This window comes from Sorex araneus, chromosome X, assembly GCF_027595985.1.
Source record: "Sorex araneus isolate mSorAra2 chromosome X, mSorAra2.pri, whole genome shotgun sequence".
Lineage (NCBI taxonomy): Eukaryota > Metazoa > Chordata > Mammalia > Eulipotyphla > Soricidae > Sorex > Sorex araneus.
Genome location: NC_073313.1, coordinates 221,496,711 through 221,517,498, shown reverse-complemented (window position 1 = coordinate 221,517,498; position 20,788 = coordinate 221,496,711). Strand labels below are relative to the sequence as shown.

General features: G+C 39.5%; 1 protein-coding gene across 6 annotated transcripts in view; it reads right to left on the bottom strand.

The window, feature by feature from the left end:
• Positions 1-20,788, bottom strand: part of GULP1 (GULP PTB domain containing engulfment adaptor 1) — a 294,404-nt gene that overhangs the window by 109,796 nt on the left and 163,820 nt on the right. The gene's annotated exons all lie outside the window — the stretch shown is intronic.

Sequence of the window (20,788 nt, the reverse complement as noted above, 5' to 3'; positions counted from 1 at the left end):
TACTTATTTCAGTTTACCACACAAGTCCTTCTTCAATTCATTTCCTTTATCTTGCATTGTACTGTTAATCACTTTGAAGGAACCTAGCCCCTCCTTCAACACTTTGCTTAGAAATTTCATCAGGCAAGTAATCAATTCCCATTCCTCCCAAGTTATTCCTTTCTCAAAATACTAAAACACAAATACAATACAAACAAGAGTTTTGCCACTAGGATCATCACTTCTCTATGGTTCAATGTCAGGGTGTTCATTTATATCTCAGACTATCGGAAAGCAATTTACCAGGCATATATCTATGATTTTCAGTTCATTACTGTTTGTGTTTTTGTTACAAAGATGGAGTTGTTCTCTCCAGGTCTTCTCATATCTTTTTTTGAGCACTTATCAAAACAGCAGTCTCTTCACAGAAGTCCTAGCTTTTTCTAGCATATATCTTTTTAAAAATCAGTCCAAGTCTACACATTACCTAAGAATAAAACTATTCCCATAGTTTTAGATATTTGCTAGAGTAACAGCTCACTTCTGAATATCAAATCCTCTCTTAATCTGGACTGCCTTAACAAAATACCATACAAATGAGTGGTTTAAACAAGAGACTTATTTTTCTCACTGTCTTATCAGTTGGAAGATTGAGATCAGGGGAAGATGATCTAGTTCTCACAAGAGCTCTCCCCTTGGCTTGGAGACAGTAACTTTTTGACTAAATCCTCACATGACAGAGATGGCACTACTTGTCCCTCTGCTTATAAGGACACTAATCTCTCATGGGACTTCTCATGAGAACAACTATGCAAATTAAATCCCAAAGGTCCTCTCTCCAAACACTATGTTTGTAGATAACTGTGTAAACATAAAATTGGGGCTCATGAGAGAATGGCTGACACACACACACAAAAAAATCAGTCCTTGGCACTTTCTACAATTCCACATAGCAATTAAAATACAGTAAATCAATATTTATCAAAAAAGTTATTTTTGTACTGAAAGAGCAATCTAGCTCCGCATTTCTACTTACAAAGAAGAACTGAAACATTTGATTATGTTATAACTACGTACTGATGTGTAGACTTAGACAAAACACAGTATTATTCTGATGTTTACTAAACATTTTATTCATCATCTCTAATACACATCATTAATCCAGTACTGAACATGCATTTTTAGAACAGCAAAATGATAATTTCATGTATATAAACAACTTTGTAATATATTTTTACTATGATGTAAAATATTTTTATATAGGGAAAATTAAAACAATTTTATTTTCTACAGACAATTGATTTAATCATAAAATATGTTTGGCTTTGGGATACAGCTAAGCAGTAGAGCACAGTAAGTGAGACTTAATGAAATTCTGGGTTTGATGACCAGTTTACAAATCAAATCCCCCACAAAAAGCATAAAATATTTTTTATCAAAAATGCCAATTACTCTGCAAGATGCAAAGGAACATAATGAAAGTCAATTATATATTTTAGTCTTCTATTTTTTTCCTTAATTTTTAACCTAAGAGATATGATTAGTGATTGGGTATCCTGGAGGAGTAAGGGAAAATACAAAACTACCTGCAAAAGGTACTGGGGCTCAGCGTTCAAGCACTTGCTTTGCATGCAGAAGGCTCTGGGCTTGATTTCCAGCACCATATGGTCCCTAGGCACTGAAGGTTGTGCCACAAAACAAACAGAACTATCAGAAAAGAAAAACAACTCTCCAAAGATTAGATTCAACTTTCCTGTTCCAAAAATATAGCCAAATACTATTAATCAGCAGGTCAAATTCAGTAGCTCCTTTCACACAAATTTCAGGTAAATATTGACTATAATAAGTAATCAAATATAATAAAATAAATAGAATAAAATATGAAGAGTTATAACAAAATGAGGAATCTCTTCTGTCCAGATCCCCCATTTTCCAGTAGCTAGGCGGTCACACCCAGGGACTGCCCCGGGGGCCATGTAATCCCACCAAAGGCCAACATCTAGAAACTATAACACCACGCTCCCAGAAGCAACATCTGATAGCTTAGTTCTCCCTCTGGGAGAACCTGCAAGCTACCGAGAGTTTCCTGCCCACATGGGAGGGCCTCGAAAACTCCCCATGGTGTATTTATATGCCAAAACCAGTAACAATGATGGGACTCATTTCCCTGACCCGGAAAGAGCCTCCAATGTGGCACCATTGGAAAGAACAGGTAAAGAGAGGCTTCTAAAATCTCAGGGCTAGGACGAATGGAGACATTACTGAAACCACTAGAGAAATTCGACGATCAACGAGATGATGATGATGATGATGATGATCACTTGTATCACTTGTCATCCTGTTGATCTTTGATTTGCTTCAGCAGACGCCAGTAATGTCTCCATTTGTCCCTGTTGCATGCTAGTGCAGCCCAACGATACTTCCTTGCTGCAGGAACAGAAAGAGCCTCAAATCGTTCATTCAGGGATTTGACGAAGAAATCTGAGAACCCACATCTAGTTGGTGGGTGGCCACGAGGTCTTCTGACGCTCCAGGCTGCTCTCACACACAAGTTGGGCCAAACCTCACACACAAGTGAAGCCCCACAAAACGAGGTAAGCAGAACTTTTCGACCTTGAACTCTAGGTTCAATGAGACCTGGAAACAAGATCCTCTGTCTGTTTCCAGACTCTGTGCCGCGTGACACACCATAAGACACTTAATACCCATTATTCCCACACCATATTTGATAGGGTTCAAATTTGGTGTGAACCATTGTAACACCTCTAAGGGTGATTGGAGGCCACCCTAAAAGCCTCCATCCCTCTCGGGGGGCCAAGCAAGCTACCAAGAGTATCCCACCCGCATGCAGAGCCTAGCAAGCTACCCGTGGATATGCCAACAACAGCAACAACAATTGGCCTCATTCACCTGACACCAAAAGAGCCCCCAATATGGCAGCGTTAAGAAAGATGAGCAAGGAGAGGCTGAAAAGATCTTGGGGATGAACGAGACTGCCAAAATGAAGAAAGACTAAAACGATAGTCTGTACTTTCAATGCATGTACGCTGGCACCAGAAGCATCCATCGAGGACCTGATGGTGCAAGCGCAGAAGATCAAGTACGACATCATTAGTCTGACCGAAATGAGAAGACATCAATCACATCACGCCATTTTCGACACTGGAAAGAATTGTTCCTCGGAACATGTGACAACAGAGGCGTCGGTGGCGTTGGTGTCTTTGTCAACACGAACTTGGCTATGAATATTGATTCATTCGAATGGCTAACAACCCAAATCGGACGATTATGCTTGACTGATGATGATGAACATAAAATATTAAAAAGTACATACATAATTAAGGGAGCCATACCTACGGAGCTCAGGGGTTACTCCCTGCACTGTGCTCAGGAATCATGCCTGATGTCTGGGATTGAACCCGGATTTTCTGTGTTCACGGCAAACACCCTAGACACTGTACTATCATTCTGGACCCTTGATATTTTATTTTTTAATTACAAACAATAACATAGGGCTGAAAAGAGTATAAAATTTAAGGTACCAGTTTTGCAAAGAGTCACAGAGATTCTATCCTGAGCACCACCAGAAGTGATGCCTGTGCACAGAGTCAGGAGTGAACCTGAACAAAGCAGGGTTTGTCTCCAAAACAAAATAGTGCACCAGAACATTGGTTTTTTGGAGACTTGCAGAAAGACTTCTTTTTTCTTTTTTTTTTTTTTTTTTTTTTTTTTTTTTTAAATTTAAATTTTATTGAATCACCATGTGGAGGGTTACAAAGTTCTCATGATTATGTCAGTTATACAGTACTCAAACACCCTTCCTTTCACCCGTGCCCATATTCCATCACCAACCACCCCATTATACCTCCCGCCCCCTCCCACCCCCCCAGTCCCCGCCCTTGTAAGTGATAAGTTTCACTTCGTTTACGCTTTATCTTGGTTACAGTCCATGTTTCAACACATAATTCACTATTGTTGCTAGGGCTTCCCCCCAAAAAAGAGAAGACAGTCCCACTGTCAAGGAAGCATTTGATGGCTCTCCATTGCTGAGAATGTAGAGATATTAAGTCCCGCTGTTTGTTACATAACTATTCTATTTTTTCCCCCCTCGTCCCGCGCCACCGAGATCACGCCTGTTTAGTAATCACCACGCTGCCTGACAAAGGGAAACAAACCAAAAGAGATGGTTATTTCTCGTCATCAGCCGGCGTGGGGCTCTAGCTTAGTTGATAGTCTGGTACAATGTCTGCAAGCAGTTTCTGGAACCAAAAGTAATACGCTGGTATCGGCCCCGGCTCAAGGTTCCACCAGCGTCCCGCTGTTCCATGTACATAATAATTTATTCCCTTGCATCCCATTCCCACGCCACCAGGTCCATGTCAGCTTAATGGACATCATACTATGGTTAACGCCACGCCGCGTTTTTTCCCGCGAAAGAAGGATATTTCTTCTCAGCCGGCGTGGGGATATGGCTTAGTTCAGTCTATAGAGATGGCTACCACTTTGGTGGCCTTCAATATTTCAGCAAAAGACTTACTATTCTTGTTAGGATTTCCCACCAAAGTCCGACCCGTTAAAGTCCAGGGAAAATTCTGCCTAAAATTCTATCGCTACAATCTTTTACCCTTTAACAAAAAACTTAGTACTATTGTTTGGAGTTTCCCCCCACGTTAAGCCCTGCCAAAAAGGAACATTTACACGTTGCTGACAATGAAACAATCAAAAGATATTAGGTCGCGCGGCTGCGATAGCAGCCGCGCGGTTTTGGATTTCTATATGAAGTCCAAGGAAGATTCTTTTGGTAATTGCATCACTCGCTGGCAACGCCTGGGCCAGAAGCTCCCAGCACACAGTTTGGAGGCATTTTGGGGGCGCCGCTCGTGTCCAAAGTGGTTCAGTTGCCTCCGGGGTCGATCTCGCGCGGGGCCGCAAAGGAGCGTCCCCACATGGCTCTCTGCTTAAATGTCGGCCGGCACAGGGCGGATCCGGGAGTCCCGCCCATCGGCTATCCCGGACTTCCTGTAGAGTCTAAAAACCGGCTATAGCCTCGCTGCGTTCAAACAGAAAGAGTTGAGAGAGAAAAGAGCATACCCTGCCGGCAGCGCCTGGGCCAGAAGCTCCCAGCACACAGTTTGGAGGCATTTTGGGGGCGCCGCTCGTGTCCAAAGTGGTTCAGTTGCCTCCGGGGTCGATCTCGCGCGGGGCCGCAAAGGAGCGTCCCCACATGGCTCTCTGCTTAAATGTCGGCCGGCACAGGGCGGATCCGGGAGTCCCGCCCATCGGCTATCCCGGACTTCCTGTAGAGTCTAAAAACCGGCTATAGCCTCGCTGCGTTCAAACAGAAAGAGTTGAGAGAGAAAAGAGCATACCCTGCCGGCAGCGCCTGGGCCAGAAGCTCCCAGCACACAGTTTGGAGGCATTTTGGGGGCGCCGCTCGTGTCCAAAGTGGTTCAGTTGCCTCCGGGGTCGATCTCGCGCGGGGCCGCAAAGGAGCGTCCCCACATGGCTCTCTGCTTAAATGTCGGCCGGCACAGGGCGGATCCGGGAGTCCCGCCCATCGGCTATCCCGGACTTCCTGTAGAGTCTAAAAACCGGCTATAGCCTCGCTGCGTTCAAACAGAAAGAGTTGAGAGAGAAAAGAGCATACCCTGCCGGCAGCGCCTGGGCCAGAAGCTCCCAGCACACAGTTTGGAGGCATTTTGGGGGCGCCGCTGTGTCCAAAGTGGTTCAGTTGCCTCCGGGGTCGATCTCGCGCGGGGCCGCAAAGGCTAGACTTCTTTTTTCTTTTTGGGTCATACCCAGCAATGCTCAGGGGTCACTCGTGACTCTGCACTCAGGAATTACCCCTGGCCATGCTCAGGGATCATATGGGATGCTGGGAATCGAACCCAGGTCAGCCGCATGCAAGGCAAACACCCTACCCACTGTGCTATCACTCTAGCCCTGAGACTTTTTTTTTTTTAATGGAACAATATTACATAGGTCGGGAGTTTGTCCTGTACTTGGTCAACGCAGGTTTGTCTACAGTTAGCCCTGAACACTGCCCAGTGTGGTAGAGGGAGGGAGCAAGGGAGGAAGAAAGGGAGGAAGAAAAGGAAAAGAAATTTAATTTAACACACATTTATAAAGTTCAGTAGACCGATAAGGGGAATACAAAATGACACTACAACTCTATGACTCTAAAACACCAGAGGATTCCAGTGTTTCTGTGAGATGTTGAGGATGAGACACATGGAAAGCACTCGACCCACATTCTCAGGAAGATTTTGGAGGGGAGTAAAGAACCTGAAGGTGTTCAAGGGCAATCCTGACTCCCTGCTCTCAAGGGGCTTCTCAGGGAACCATGTGCACTGTGGGGGATTAGAATCAGGATTGCAGCTGCAGCAAGAGCATTTAGGATGGCACCTCACCTCATAAACCATCTCTCTGCCCCTCCGGAGGATCTTCAAGTGCTCAGAAAATGCAAAATGTCAATGAATCAGACTCATTCTTATCAAATACATGAAAAACACTATTATTATACTTTCTAAGTACCACTCTAGTGTAATTCTTTAATCCAATAGCACTCTACACTCGTTTTTGTAATAAATTCTATTTTCATACTCAAAAATAAGCAGGTGCTAACTGCTTTTTACCTTGTGTTTATATAAAATGTATAAAGCAAGTGTTATATACAGAGCCTGCCACTAGGTTTCCATTCAACATGCTGCAAATTTGTTTAGCATACTAATAATATGCACTGCGCTTATATATGCAGCTGGAAAAATAAGATACATGACTATAAGCCAAGTGAGATAATAGGTTGAGAAATAAAGTTCTAGGGTCCAGGGAGATAGCTTAAAAGCTAGTACACCTGCTTTGTATGCTGGAGTCCCTGATTCAATCCCTAACACTGTATGGTCCCCGAGCAGAGCTGAATGTGACTCACCCCCCTAAAATTATATATAAATAAATTCTGCATTAATCTACTTTGATGCAACTTACAATAAAGCATACAACTTCTTATCAAAAATATTTTAGAAATACTGTTTCATTGGCTATGTGTATGAGCATGCATCACTTCCCTATCACTACATAATTGTGACTTCTAAACATAAACTAAGTATATATAAGTAAAGTAACATGAAAATTATACTTGATTAATTTTTCACGATGAAACTAACACCTTGGATTTGGAATTAAATCTAAAACACTGCTGTTTAGATTTTGTCATTTTTAAAATTAAGCATAAAAGAGTTGTAACAATTTATATGGTAATCAATTATGTGTGAGAACATTCATTGAACCTCAGTCCCCAGAACCAAATAATGAATAATAGATGTCTTTGTAATTTTCTGTGCTGTACTTTGCATAATCCTGTTATTTAAATACAACTCTTCAGGACTAATTGTACTATATAGAATGACATAAGAACTTACACTGATTTCCCAGTGGTATATCAAAAAAAAGTCACTATATTTCAATGAACAGTCCAAGGAGGAATGATACCATTCCTCAGAAATTTATTTTACCAAACTCTCAACCCTGGCTTAAAAAAACATGAGAATAACATGGAAAAAAAGGAAGTATTAGGGTGTGGGGGATGAGGAGGCAGAATGGGGATAACCTAAGGGCACTTTTTAAGGGTCTGGACATACTTGAGGTGTGGAGGTAAGGCAAATTATTTTCATTAAACCCTAAGACCTAGCATTTAGTGCTAGACTGTGGCCCAAACTCTAATAAGTGAATTTTTTAAAAAAAGTTTTTAAAGTTTGCTTAAGAGGTAGGGTGGAGAGAGGACAGAAAAATGGTAGAAGGTCACTTGTAAAAGGCCACTAACACTGGTAGTAGGTCTGACATTGGAACACTGACTGTTTGAAACTCAGAAACGGTTTTAAAAATCATGACGCCTTAAAAAAAATTATGAGGAGCCGGAGATATAGTACAGCGGACAGGGCATTTGCCTTGCACAGGGCCAACCCAGGTTTGATCCCTGGCATCCCATATGGTCCCCCAAGCACCGCCAGGAGTAATTCCTGAGTGCAGAATCAAGAGTAGTCCCTGAGCATCACTGGGTTAGGCCCCCAAAGCAAAAATAAATAAATAAATAAATAAAATTATGTGCCACCTCCCCATGTTGAAAATTCAACTATGGGCCCAGAAGAACAGCACAAAGGCTTTGAGCATCTACTCTATAAGCTGTAGTCACAACTTGAAACTTCCAGTGCCCCAAACCAAGGTGAGGGGTACTGGCAGCTCTGTTGGTGCCTGGCAGTGACCTGTCTGCCATCCCTGGCATCACTAACATTATCTACCTGAACTGCAACCAGGTCTGGATGAGAAGCACGAAAAAGGGGGTAATCACTGAGAACCATAAATTGTGTACCTCAACTAAGAGAACTCGCCCTGGGGAACATCCCTACTCATAGTGTGAAAACACCGCAGCCTGCTTCAGAGGAATGCAAGGCACAGTGAGCCCCATGGCTCAGTGGATGAGCACCCCAACCCGAATGATGTGTGACTCCAGGCTGAAGCACAGGAAAAACTATACAAGAGCCATAACCTGGTCATCACAGTACCAACAAAAGCAACAACGAAGGGAATTTGAGGTGGGGATAGGTAATAAAGCATAAATCAAAAAGAAGAAAAAGCTCCCATATAGACCTATTTTGATACCTCTGTTTCCAGTCACTATGCAGTAACAGGGCTGGGGCAATTTTTGCCTTGCATGCAGCCGACCCGGGTTCGATTCCTCTGTCCCTCTGGGAGAGCTCGGCAAGCTACCGAGAGTTTTTTGCCCGCACGGCAGAGCCTGGCAAGCTATCCATGGTGTATTCGATATGCCAAAAACAGTAACAACAAGTCTCACAACGGAGACATTACTGGTGCCGCTTGAGCAAGTCAATGAACAATGGGACGACAGTGATGACGCAGTAACAGATCCTATATTGATCTCACCATATGAAACATCTAAAAATGAGATAAAACATATGAATAAACTATCTGTTGAGACATGGAACATCAGGCTATAAAGGACAGTGATACTCAAGAGATAGGAAATAAATAAGAGATTGGAGAGATAATACAGAGAGAAAAGCACTTGCTTTCATTTTAAAGAACCCCAGTACTGCACCGAGTCCCTTAAACCCCACTAGAAGTAAACTCTGAGGACAGAGCCAGGAGTAAAAGCCAAGTGTGTTTCTGGGCACAGCCAAGTGTATCCTAAAAGTCAAAATCACAGGAGAACAAAAAAAAAAATATATATATATATATATGAGGTAAATACCACCAAACCCCAGATTAATGCATAACAAATAATTTCAGGCTACAATTCTAGGTGAAACTCAGCATACTCCAAAATTGAGAACTTATAGATGGGGATGTGGCAAAATGATGTGTTTACTGGTTGTTTTTCAACAGATATAACCAAAGGTGCCTGCAGACAATTATTTGCAGCAAAATTCAATACTGACAACTATAGAAGGTTGGAGAAAGGAGTCACCCACAAGGCTTTAGGAAAGCAAGACTGTAGTTCACTCAGGAACCAACAGCAAGAGAGGAAAATATCACTTTTCACAGGGTATCAGTGACAATGTGAAGAAGTGACTCGCCTTATCTATGGGGGGAAATTAAAAGTAATAAAAGCTGCTGCGTTTGTCTTAACCAACAATTTTTTATTGACTCATTATGAGACACAGTTACAAAGCTTTCATGTTTGTTTCAGCCATACAATGATTGAACACCCATCCATCCACCAATGCACATTTTCCATCACCAATGTCCACAGTACCCCACCTTCCCAAGCCTCCCCTTGCATCTATGCAGAGAGAGAGTATAGGGACAATTTTCCCTATACTCTCTCTCTACTTTTGGGCATTATAGTTTGCTATACAGATACTGAGAGCCTATCACATTTGATCCTTTACCTACTATCAGCACACATCTCCCATCTTGAAACCAACAATTCTTAAAAACAAGAATCAAGATAAAATGAAAACATCTTCAAGTAACTTCACCATCTTTTAACTATATGTTATAACTAGTAAAACTACTCAGAACCTAATATAGTAAAATTCACAATGGCTGCCATTCAATAAAATATTATCAGGTATGCAAAGATGGAAGTATGCAAAAATGAAAAAGAAAGATCGATCAATCAAACCGTATCCAGAAATGACAGATACTAGTAGTGAGCATGGGCATTGTAACGCATTTTATGTGCTCAAGAAGCTAGAGGTAGATTAAGCAATCATTAAGGTCAGAGAAAATAAAAACGATTTTAAAACCACTGATTTGGGGCTGGAGCTAAAATTTAGTGGGTAGGGTGTTTGGCTTGCACATGGCCAAGCAGGGCTTAATCCTCAGCATCCCATATGGTCCCTACACGTCTCCCTTCAAGAGTAATTCCACAGTTCAGAGCCAGGATTACCCCTAACATCACTGGGTATGTCAGTCCAAATAAAACTAAATAAACCTACAAATAAACATTTCTAGAAATGTAAACTATAATATATGAGATAAAAATACATGTATTAATGTCATATAAAACATTGTGAGGGAAAGGAACAGTACTATTGAAGACATACCTAAAATGTAGCAGACAGGAGGTGAAGGAGGAAAGGAAAGGAAAGAATAAGGAAGGAGGGAGGGAGGAAGGGAGGAAGGAAGGAAGAAAATAGGGAAAGAAGGAAGGAAGAAAGGAAAGAAGGAAGGAAGGAAGGAAGGAAGGAAGGAAGGAAGGAAGGAAGGAAGGAAGGAAGGAAGGAAGGAAGGAAGGGAGGGAGGGAGGGAGGGAGGGAGGGAGGAGGAGAAAAAAGAAAGACTCACTGAATGAACTAAACCTTTATGTAGTCATAGTCTGGAAGTATAAAATTATATTATGGCATAACATGATCATATTGTTTAATTCCAGAAAAACATAAAATCTGAAAAGGAGCCCAGAACAAAGAAATATGATCCATAAAGAAATAAGACTTATTTATTATTTGTTTAGATTCCATCACTGTGGTGCAGGGAGATGTCACAGGGGTCAGGCACACATGTGTTGCATATGCAGGAACCTGAGTGTGAGAATTTAATCCCTGGAACCACATTATCATGTGTGCACTGCTTATACTCCCAAGGCCCCAGCATCACTGGGCATTGCCCTGTGGCTCCAAGCACAACTGAGCCAAGCATGAACCATTTGGCTAAGTACGATCAGGAGTGGCCACTGGACATTGCTTATGAACACACTTCTGCCCAATACTATTATCACTCCAAATTTAAACCCACTGGAGTCAACACTATTATAAACCATACTGTCTAGCAATAGTCTTATAATTATGTATGAATTAAAAAGAAAAATTAAAATTATTTGAGATTGCAAAAATCTAGTAATTAAAAAGAAAATTAACATAATTCTGATGCTCTGACTCAATAATCCAGCAGTTTTTAAAAGTCACTGTTATTAAGTTTCTAGATAATCACTTAAAACATGTTCTAAATATTAAAGGTAGATATCATTAGACATTATTTTAATCTTGATTTTTATTTAACGGTCAGTAACGGCATATTATAAAACACTATCTATATAAAACCACTTGACATTAACTTAACTATACACACTTAAACTTTGCAGGCCAAACTTTTTTTTAAGCTTAGAATCAACAATCATTTCTTTAAATAAATCTAGCACATCCAGGTTTAAAAAATAAGTTACCAAAGGAAATTCACTGATATTTATAGACTAGTTCAGGAGTTTCAGAGTAGCTTTTAAATGAATGGCAGTTTCCTGTTTTACAACCTACTGCCCAGCTCCTATTTTAAAAAGTTAAATCGTATTGTTATGATTAATGAAACTATGCCATAAATACTAGGACCTATAAAACAGCTAGCTCTGAGTTTGTTTTATCCTGAGTGAATTGAAAAATCAAACTTTCTTTGAATTTTTTAAAGATTAAAAGAAAAACATCCTAAAATTGATTATAGTTCTTATTGATGTGCCATAAGTCACATTAAAATCTGTTCTCCATGAGATTAGAGATGATGCTCAAATAATGAAGTTTAATTTTTAGGTTTAGGTTTATGTAGGAAGATAACTAGGTGGATAACTAGGTGGAAAATATTTTTAAAGTTGCTGTTCCTGTGAATGCATATCAATGATTTTATTTAATTAACTCAAACTTTTTGTCTGGTTTTTGAATATATAATGGAGAAAGGTAATCATGAGAAACTTTAGGTACTGAATTAACTCCTCTAGATTACTTAAATACTTCAAAATAGTGGCTACTTGAACTTTATTGTTAAATGAGAATATGGAGAACTCTACTAAAGGGTGATAGTGCTCTTGATCTAATTAATATCCATTGTAAAAATTCCCTGCTTTAATCTCCCAATTCTTAGACATCTTATAATAACCTTTTTCATTGTATTTTATGGTGATATTTACTAATACATTTGTTTCAATGAATCATACCTAAGTGTTGACAAGAAAAAAAACTAACCAACATACTCAGGAATCTTGCGTTGCTAGGAGGTAAAAATTATGTGCAACGAGTAAAGAAGTACTTATAATTTGCTCTAAATATAGCAAGATTAGTGTAATGTTTACTGAAATTCCATGACTTACCAAATTAATCTATATCTTACATTGCCCATTAGAAAAATCATTATTCTTTTCATAGATTCATTTTGGTATCGTATTATAGGGCAAAAATTACAAGAGTGGAGAGATGAAAAATAAGTTCTGGCATGGTCTTTGTTTTCAAAGAACGTTACCAACTTTGAGAGGCAGGGACAATGAACTGGCGGACCATGTGGATAGGACAAGCCCCATTGAAGAGGGTGAGGCTACTGAAAATGAGAGAAGTGACTACTTTGTTCAAAGGTAAAGATTTTGAGTAGAATAGTCATTTTCATGTGAACAAAAAGGATAAAGGGGAGAAGATTGAATGTTAGGGAAAGAAAGGAAGAGCACTTAGGGTGTCTGAAACTTCCAGTCACATTAACTCCCTTCTCTTCTGATCACCATCCACAGCTCCTGATTGACCTCACTGCATCGCTCTGCAGCACTTCTGAGTGGAACAGGGAAACAGGAGCATTCTGGATAATTCATAAGGTAGCCAACACGTTTCAATAATTTACAAATGAAAACAGCTTAATATAAAAAGTTCAGGAATGCAGAACTGCTCTGGCCAGAGTGACAGTACCGCAGGTAGAAAGCTGCCTTGCCTTGTATGAAGGCAACCCGGGTTTAATCCCCCCAGCATCCCATCCAGTTCCCCGAGCCATGCCAGGAGTGATCCCTGACCTCAGAATCAAAAGACCCCAAACAAAAACAAAAACAAAAATCTACCAAAAAAAAAAAAGCAAAACCCAAAAACGAAATGCAGAACTGCAGATAAGTAAGTGTTAATGTCATCCAATGCCAAGAGTGAGATCATAACAACAGAGATCACAATAAACCTACCAGAAAAATGGGCATTTCCGGTTTATACTTTATGACAATGAAAGCTATGACACAAACTACTTTAGTTTCACAGTACCACTAGAGTAAGATACGGAGAGGAACAGACAGATCCTTTCCATAGTTATACACCCTAGACACATTGTGGAATAAGTATAATAAATATCTGGGTGATGAGTGTGGCAATATTGCTTTATTCTAAAATCTTGTGCAGAGATTGGGTGATGCAGAAGCATTCCCTCTTCCTGCTATCAGCGGGGGAGCAACAACATCAATCAGTCTGTCCACAATGAGAATAGCAATGGATCTGCTTATATCTATACCTATCTTTTCAATGAAAAAAAGAGAAAGTCCCAGGAAAGAAGTACTGTCATTTTCAAACTGTCCTTTCTACAGACATGAGTATTCCAATATGCTTCCTTAAGTAGCTATACGATCATGAAACAAATATGGACAGGGAGTAACCTGTTTTAATAACCAGTTGCTGAGACTTTTCAGTACAACTTTACAATTATTAATGGACTGTTTCTCTCAATGGGTTTTCAATTTTTATCTTTTGCCCCAGATAGGAGCTCAGCGGACTTTCTTTGAAGTGAAAGGACCCGTACATAAGCTCTGCTAAGAAATATATTTTAAAGACAAATAAAAGTCGTTGTATTGAAACAACATTCTTGACAATAGAAATTTCTTTTTTTTTTTAATAATCAAAAGTCTTGTAGCATCTTTATTTTTTTAATAATTTATTTATTTTTAATTAGAGAATCACCGTGAGGGTACAGTTACAGATTTATACACTTTTGTGCTTATACTTCCCTCAAGGCTCTCATCAACCTACACAAAAGTAACGGAGACTCAATTTCCTTTTGAACATTAGACTTTGAAGTTCTCCGCAGAATTCCCAGTCAGTATTTTCTCCATTCTGTGCAGAGGGCAGGAACTTTTTGAACAGTGGCCAGAGGACTCAGAGGCCACTGCCAGGTACACTCAGACAACTGGGAGGATGGCACAGTGCATGGGCTCAAGATGAGTGCTCGGGCACTGCAGGGCAGGGACCCAGGGAGCCACACCGAGGGATGCAGTGAGAGGGCTTCAGAGTGCATGCTGGGCTTCATTGCATCACCGAGACTCTAATTATAACCCCCTAAGGCAACCCTATTCATTCTCTCTCTCTCTCTCTCTCTCTCTCTCTTCTCTCTCTCTCTCTCTCTCTCATAGCAATATTCTTTCCTTTTATTTTGACTGTACACATAAGCACTGTATCTTTTTAAAACTGCTGTTTTGGTTATTAACCTCTTTGATATCCATATCCTGACTGTGAATGAAAACTTATGGGATCCAATTACTAAAACAACATTGTCTTTGGCAAAAATGTCTGAATTCCTCTGGAAGACTTGAATAACCCAGCTCAGCAATACAATAAATATTACTAAAGTCTAAGACTTTAGGGATTTTAAGTCTAGCGTTCAGAAAAAAATATATATGGTTTTAAAAATGTGTTGAGGAGAGAGAGAAGAAAATTGCCTGCCATAGAGGCAGGCTGGGGGTGAGAATTAGGGGGACAATGGGAGGGAAACTGGGACACTGTGTTGGGAAACGTACACTGGTGGAAGGATGAGTGCTGGAACAATGTATGACTGAAACCTAATCATGAACACAGTGATTCAATAAAAAAATTAGAAAACAAAACCATATTGAGGAAACAATATGGAATTCTTATTTATTTCCCTTATGAAGATCTTCATACTTAAATATCTTTTTTTTTGGTGGACTTTTTGTGGAGAATAGATTCAGTAACAAATCATCTAGAGTCAAGAATAGTTTACAGTTGTGAGACCATTTAACTTCATTTCTTCTATCTTATTAAACTCCTACTATAATCTGTGCCCCTCCTTTGGCCATTATTTAGTTCTCCACCTGGATCTATGATCTCCTAATTACAAGTGTTCGATCCTCCAAAACGTGTTCTATCCTTTAAAATGACTCCTCGATTTTGAGTTTGGAAATGCTAAACACCTATTTTTATCCTTACATTAAATTCTAGTATTTAATAATTATAATTCCTATTTTAATCCTTTTATAGGTTTGGAATGAGAGAAAGAAAGAGTGGAGAGCAAGAGAATGAGAAATAGAACAAGAGAATGAGAATTAATTTCTTATTCCTTTTCCAGCATTTAAAGCAGCCATCAGAGTACTATCCAATACAGAGCTATTTACAGTAGTCAAAAATCTGAAAACACCATAAGTGCCAAAGGACAGATAAGTAAATAAAGAAGACGTTGTATATACAGACAATAGAACACAGGTTGTCAAATAACTCAAGATAAAATCTTGTCTTTTATTATAGTCCAGATGGAAACAGAGAGGTTACTCAAAACAAAACAAGTCAGAAGGAGAAAGACAAATACTAGATGATATCACCTACATGTGGTGTATTAAGAAACAAAGGAAAAGAACAAACAATATGTAAAAAAAACAACATCATAGGGTGCACATAGAATTGAGAACTTACCAAGTGGGCTGGTGGTCGTAAATGGTTTTAAAGAATGCAATGGACTATGATAAATGATGCTAGATCTTGGAGGTAGGTATAGTGTAACCACATTATATCCTTAAAGGTTTATATCTTTATACTCTTGCTACCCAACACCAGAAGCTAAGTATAGTGTTATAATACTGTACCCTTAAAATATAAATATTTATAATCTGTAAAACAGTGTTAATATACACAACCCACATGATTTAAAAAAATACAAAATAAACTCATAAATTTTCAGTTGATATCCAAAGCATGCATAATATTGCTAGTTTCGGTGGGAGAAAATTGATGGACAGGAAATCTAATCTTCAAAATAAGAACCTCCAAATATTTGCAATGGGAAGTCATGTTTTCCTCAGTGTTAGCAGCAAGACTGGAAATTACCACATTTGTCCCCACACAAGACTTCTTGCCTGTGGTTAATAATGCATTCTGCCTCTGCCATTGCAATCAGAACTTCCTATTTTTAACTTGACTGAGACTGTGATAATTTTCAATCAGGTGGCCTTCCTGAAGAATTTCTTTAAGTCTTACACTATAGCTGCCAACATATTTCTCCTCAGAAAGCTCTTTATCTCCATCTCCATCCTGACAATGTTGAACTTTATCCTAACCCAGGGTTCTGAAAAATAACAAAGGTTAAGGAAATTCCCCACCCCTTTGTGTTCTGAAAATGGCTTAAAGCAAAGAACCACCCTTTCCCCAAGACTGAGATCTAAGGTTCAAGGCACACCCCTTATTTAGCAAGTACTAGGCCAGCCAAGTTCCCATTCTTTAAGGGTGATTAGTTGAACTGTTTGTGTCACTGAATAATCTGTGTAAATTATTTGTTTTCACTAAACTTTAGCTCAGCATCTTTCCTTTCCCTGGGTTTCTAAACTTCAAACCTCCCAACCTCCCTTCATAATTACTCCAAAAAAACAGATGCACTAGATAAAATTCTGTAGTGTACTGTCCCTATTCACAGCATCTTCACTCGGATTACTTTCCCATACAAATTTTTTAGTCTGATTTATTCCTCCTTATAAAAGAAAGTCCTTTTCTGCCTAGCCTTTAGGATATACTCTATGTTATCTCTCTTGTAATATTGTACCCCCCATCCCCCGCCCCACCCCGCCCACATACCACCACCACCTTCTGCAGTTACTTTTTCAAATGAGGGCATAGCTTTAAAAAGCCTCACTTTGATTTTTGTTTGACATTCCATTTGGTCATAAAAGAAAGACTTCTGGGAACCATCTCCAGTCTCCTGAACTAATTTCAAAATTTTCTTTTTCAATAGATCTACTGAAATGGAACTAGTGTTTTAATCTCTGATTCTAAAGGTTGCTTTCATTTTACTATCAATGAAATGGAAAAAAGTCTTACTTAACAAAACTCTGTCAGTCATTGATTTGGGGTTTTAAAATTCCATCATCCGAACATATCTATAGCAAATACCTGATGAATTACAAAGCCAATGAACAAACTAAGCTTTCTAAATGTATATTTTAATCACAGATGAATGAATACTCAACAAATTTGTAAAGAATAATAACAAAAAAATCTTAATTTTAAAATATTTCAATTAAGAAATTCTCTAACATTGTTCAGTATACACTGAACAAAAAATGTTACTCTTACCTTATTATATATATTTTAATATATGAAATATATATAATAAAATAATAAGATTTTACCTTATTATGTATATCACAATAATATGATAAATAATACAAGACAAAACAATTAAGAAAATATTATAAACCAGCAAGCTATAAAGCAATTAATATTTTCCAGCATAAGAAATATTTCTGCTATTGGAAATATTAAATTTATTAAAATGTATTTATATTAGCAATTTTATAAATTTGTAGTGATTTCAAGCAAAAGTCCCACTGAAACCAGCAAACATCCAGACAAAAACAAACAATGCACCAAAACTGAAAAGAAAAATGAGAACTGGGCCAGACACAAGGCATATGTGGCAGATCATGTACATTACAGACACAAGGCCCAGGACCCTATGCCCTCTACCTGGAGTGACCCATACAAAGAATAAAATAAAATGAAAACAACTAAAATTTTAACTTCAAAAATATTTACTATTTTTATTGAAGTACTTGAACTTACAAATCTATTAATTATACTTTTCAGACACCATTCATACAGACATTGTTCCAACACCACACTCATCACTTAGAGGGCCCGGATTCCTCCACCAGTGTCCCAAGGGTCCTCCCAGGTATCTCCGTCCCATGTCAGTTCACTTCTACTTGACTTTCAATGTTGGTCAGGCATTAAACATTTTAATGAATGAGAGAAAATAAATATATATTGAAAGTAGGAGGAGAAAATGGAATGTTGTTTTGTGGATAAAAAAAAGCTATTTGCTTTCTTCTTTCTTTCTTCTTTCTTTCTTTCTTTCTTTCTTTCTTTCTTTCTTTCTTTCTTTCTTTCTTTCTTTCTTTCTTTCTTTCTCTCTTCCTTTCTTTCTCTTCCTTTTCTTTCTTTTTCTTTCTCTTCTTGCCTCTCTTCCTTTTTTCTTCCTCTGTCTAGGTCTCCAGTTGTGTCTGTCTCCATCTCTCTCTCTCTAGCTCTCTCTCTCCCTGTCACCACGCGCGCGCGCGCGCACACACACACACAAACACACACACCCTCCCTCCTTCCTTTTAACTTCTTCTTGGATTTTGGGAGCTAGCAGTGCTAAAGACAGTGCCCAATCCACTATACTATCAGTCCAACCTCCTGACCTCAGTTTTCTTAACAAAAAAAAAAGTTCAAAAAGGGGCCGGAGCGATAGCACAGCGGGTAGGGCGTTTGCCTTGCACGCGGCTGACCTGGGTTCAATCCCCGGCATCCCATATGGTCCCCCAAGCACTGCCAGGAGTAATTCCTGAGTGCGAAGCCAGGAGTAACCCCTGAGCATTGCTGGGTGTGACCCAAAAAGCAAAAAAAAAAAAAAAAAGTTCATGAAAATTATCATATAAAAGAATAAATTAAAGTATCTCAACCTAGTTAGTAGGTGGTTCCAATATCTAGCAGAGAGAATAATATCTTAGTGATGGAATTGTATATGGATAAGAAAAATACGACAAATATTCATTATTATTAAAAATGGGCATAAGAAATTTATTGTCACGGGAACATGCAACAATAGAGGCATCAGTGGTGTCAGTGCCCTTGTCAACACGAACTTGGCCATGAGCATTGACTCATTTAAATGCCTAAAAATACGAATTGGATGATTACACTTGAATAGATGTGGCTCACTAACAGCAGTTTCTGTCTTCATTGATTACGCACCAACACCCAACTACGATGAAGAAGAAATTGAGAAGTTCTACATGGATCTGGAGAAGATCTATAAAGAAGACCACACCTTCTACAAGATCTTTGTCGTGATTTTAATGCGAAGATAGAACAGAGAAGATCGCTAAAAGAACTCCACACCAGGACCCATGACCTAGAAGGAAACGAACAGGGTGAGAGACTGAATTCATCATATTGAACAAGACCATCCATGGTAACTCACAGTTCAAGAAGGCCGAATCAAAACGTTGGACATGGGAGTCTCCCCGAGGACAGTTCCACAATGAAACTGACCACATCATATTCAATCGACGGTTTTTCCTGACTGATGTCACTGTTGTTCCAAAATTCCAAACGGATCGAGCCACCATGTCCGTCATGCAAAATTCTACTTCACAGAGGGGTGAGAAAGGAATGCAAAGTTTAAGTTTAAGAAGAGAACTCCAGAATGACCACCAATAAAGTCTTTGGAGCTCTTTGGCACTATTGCAGCAACGTGGGAAGATGCCATCGTTGATAACATCAACAAGGAATATGATCGACTGGTTCAGCACCTCCATGACTGTGCGAGGAATGCAGAAAGTGGAAAAGCCACAAACAGAAGCCTGTCTTGGAAACTCTCAGGTCCATTCGCCAACATGGATTAGCACAAGCCTCAGGCAATCATAAGCTAATGTCCGAGCTTGCAAAGCTATTCAGCAAAGTGATAAAGGAAGACCTCAAAGAGAAAAGAGCCACAGTACTGGCCCATGCAGCAGAAGCTGGGAAAAGTATTCGAAACGCTCGCCTGTCCTTCACCAACTACAAGACCAAGATGACTGCCCTCCAACGTCTGGATGGATCTATCACATCTTCCAGAAGGGCAATGGAGAGGATTATTCATGACTTTTACTTGCATCTCTTCAATAGCCACATCCACCTGCCCACATACCAAATTCTGCAGGATGGATATGTCATTCCCAACCTCCTCTCTTCCGAAATCCGACACGCTATTTCATTGGTAAGACACGTACAGCACGCGGATCAGACAAGGTTAGGCCAGAATACCTGAGGAATCGGCTGCAAATATTCATCAATACACTGGCTTGTCTCTTCACATGGTACCTGTCCATATGCAAGGTTCCGTCCTAATTGAAAACCAACAGGACAGTTCTCTTTTACAAGAAGGGAGACATCCACAACATTGGCAACTTCACCCAATCTGCCTGTTGTCTGTCATCAAGTTGTTCACTTGAGTCATCCTGAATAGAATAGGCAGAACACTAGACAAAGGATAATCTTGTGAGCAAGCTGGGTTCCAAAAAGGATTCAGCATGATCAACCATATCCATATGATGACCAAGCACATTGAAGTTTCTTGAGAGTTCAAGATGTGGCTCTGTCTAATGATTATTGATTTAAAGAAGGCCTTTAATTCTGTTGAGACTGAAGTAGTCATCGAAGCCCTTGCCAAATAGGGCCTTCAAACTCAGTACATCAAGATCCTTCATGAGTTGTATTATGGATTCAGCAACAGGATCTCACCATTCTATAAGAAAGTGATCATCAACATAAAG